Genomic DNA, 3119 nt, shown 5'->3' with positions numbered 1-3119 from the left:
GCGGCGGCCGCGGGGCCGGGACCATTTATCGGCTCCGTGCCCGGCGCGGCTCCGCCGCGGCGGCGCCGCGATTGGCCCGGCCCGGCCGCGCCGCCCCCGCTGATTGGGCGAGCGGGGCGGCTCTCCCGCATCGCCCCGGCCCGCGGCTCCCTCGCACCGGCACCGCGCGGCCCGGCCCGGCTCGGTTCGGCCCCGGCACCGCGCGGCCCGGCCCGGCTCGGTTCGGCCCCGGCTCGGTTCGGCACTGGCGCCGCACGGACCGCCACGGCCCCACCCGGCTCGGTTCGGTTCGACATGGCACGGCAAGACACACCCCGCGCTGACCCCACTGCCAGAGCCGTGCTGGGCCCTCTCGCCGCAAGCAGAGCGCGGCCGGCGACGGGGAATCTATTCGGTGCCCCCCGACGGCCGCCCCGGATCGCGGAGAGAAGTACCAGCCGGGGCGGCCCGGACATCGCATCTCTCAGGACCCCATGTCACTGCGGGACTCCCGCAGGGACAGCGCCCGCCTCGCTGCCATGAAGCGCTTTTTCTCTTGGCTCCGCTCCGCGAGCACCAGTGGTGGCGTGGGGGGGAACAATCTCCTTGTTTTTTCCATTTTAAGGAAAAAATGCTTCTTCCTTCATTCTTTCTTTCTACTCATTTACTTTGAACCGAAATCTCTCGCGTCCAGAAGAAGCATCTCTGGAACAGACGGTGCTCACGGTTTTGAAAGAGAGAGCTATCAATGAGATGTCCGGGGGAATATCTGCTTTAAAAAAACGATGGGACAAGAGTGTCTCTGCGTTTCACGCGTGTGCGTGAGCGCTTATATGCGGGAGCGTATGAGTGCGAGGCGGTGCGTGTTAAAGTCTTACTAACAAGCGTTTGTTCCCAGGAATTTATTGTAGTATTCAAACTAAACTGCTGGAAAAATAAAAGAGGTAAAGTCTGCCTCGGAGCTGGAGTGCCCACAGCAGGATATGACGCCAGGAGTGTTGTAAAGACTGTCTGTCCTTAGAGAAGGTACCATTGTGCACAGCCTTTTATTTATAACTTGGTAAGTGCCAGCAAACTCGCCTCCTTTACACTCCGAAGTGCCAGCCCAGCTTTCCACAGGGCTCTTTATTTGCAATCGTCTATTCAAGAACTGTCACTCCCGAGCTTCAAGTTATTCAAGACCTTAATCAATCAAAAGGATGAGAATCGCTCAGGTTTCCTCCTTTGAAATGAGGGGGAAAAATGTTTTCTGTGCTCCCAGTCCGCGTTCCCTTAACGAGCCGAGCGATCGTTGCGGGGCCGGTGCCGGTCCCAGGGAGGGCGGGGGTTCGCGTTATTTAGGCAGAAATCCGCAGCCGCAGTTGTAAAAGAACCGGCCGCTGAGGGACCGGCAGCGCACGGCGGGGACAGCGGCCCCCGGGGAAACTCAGAGTCTCCGTCGGGCTCCGCTCTGCAATGAGGGGCGAGGGGCCCGCAGAACAACCGGCACTCACCGCACGCCGGGGAGGCCTCTGGCCCGTGGTCCCGCTCTCTCCAGACCCCCGCCCCAGCCACCAAACCGAGCGGTTTCTCTCGCTTTTTAAACGCACACAAATAATTCCTAATGCCAGGCGCTGCCCGGGAACGCTCCCGCACCCCAAGGAACAGGCTGGTAGGAAAAGTTCGCACGCAGTGAAAATCAGCGTGTATTTCACAAAGCATTTGTGTTCTACAAACACCCCGATGGCCGGAGCTCTGAGAAACCTGTTAGCCAGCCCTGTGGAAACCCAACCCCGTGAGACCCGCGCCGAACCGGGCGGCGGTCGGGGGAGCGCCGGCGGCGCGGCGGCCGGAGCCGTGGGCACTGTCCGCCGCTCCACAGACCGTCCAACGGCGCCGCGCCACTCGCCACGCGTCTTTTACTGGAGAAAGGAAGGCGGTAGAAGTGTTATTAGAAAAAGAGACGAAACTACTTATGGTTTAATTTGCGCTTGGGAACCCCGCGGCGGGGAGCATGGCCGCACGAAGTGCACTCGGTGCCAACAGCATCCCCGTGGCCGCCCCTCTCCCCACCGGTAATACGGCCCCGAGAGTGGGACCAGAAACCCTTCCATCGTGATGCTCAGGCCGTAGCCCTCGTCCATGCGAGGAGGGGCACGAACGGGGACTGCCCCGACTCCTCACCCGCAGAGGAGGAGGAGCGGAGCCCCTCACCCCGGCAGGAGAGCCGGCCCGGGCAGTGTCTCTGAGCTGCTTTCCCCCCTCCTTTAACGGCGCGCCTTCGTGTGCGTGCCGCGTATATTTGCGTGGGCCCAGAGTCGTGCCCGGGGCAGCCCTGGCAGGCTCATCCCGGCGCCAGGAACCGTTTCGGGAGCTCCATAGCCGCCGGAGCTCCTGGGGCAGGGGACGCGGCTGGCGGCTCCAGCAGCAGCTCCGGTTCCTGCTCCGCGTCCGGCCCCGTGGGGCTGCCGTGGATCCCGCCGTCCCAGCGCCTCCCCGCAGCCCCAAAGCTCAGCTCCGCTCCCCTAAGACAGGCTCCCGGGCCGGGCTCGCGTGGCAGGGAGGGAAAAGCGATGTTGAAACCCACCTAGTCTTGCCCTCGCGGTCCTGCGCTACCAGACACCGAGTGGCCCGCGATGAAAAAGCCTCATCTTCCCGCACGGGAACTGTGAAAAATTCAAGGCAAAAAGATTAGGCACGAATGCCTGGCCCGCTCCTCCCTCCCCTCCGCGCCCCCACCCCCATATTACTGTCCTTTAGGCCAGCAGAGATGATTTCACGGTTTTCCAGTGGAAATAGCTAAAAACGCTTCTGCTAATTACAGAGCTCTTCCAGGCCAGGTGCACTTTTAATTGGATTAGTAAGTGCTCTATATTAAACCTGCAGCACATCAAATGGACAGTGAAAATTAGAGCTATTAAGAACAGAGGCAATCATTTCTGAATGATAAACAGTGTTGGTCTCCCCTCTATTAGAAATAAATCAATTACAACTGTTTCCGGCTTTTCGTGCACAAATTCATTTCTGATAAGGATTTCGAAGTGAATTCCCCGGCTATTTCCCAGGGATGTGAAGTGTAGAGGAGTGTACAGTCTGGTATATAGAAACGTGTACAAAGGAAAGGAAAGGAAAGGAAAGGAAAGGAAAGGAAAGGAAAGGAA

This window comes from Neopelma chrysocephalum, unplaced genomic scaffold (assembly GCF_003984885.1).
Source record: "Neopelma chrysocephalum unplaced genomic scaffold, ASM398488v2 Primary Assembly neopelma1_70, whole genome shotgun sequence".
Taxonomy (NCBI): domain Eukaryota; kingdom Metazoa; phylum Chordata; class Aves; order Passeriformes; family Pipridae; genus Neopelma; species Neopelma chrysocephalum.
The sequence above is the reverse complement of the archived record's forward strand: the minus strand, read 5'-3'. Positions refer to the sequence as shown.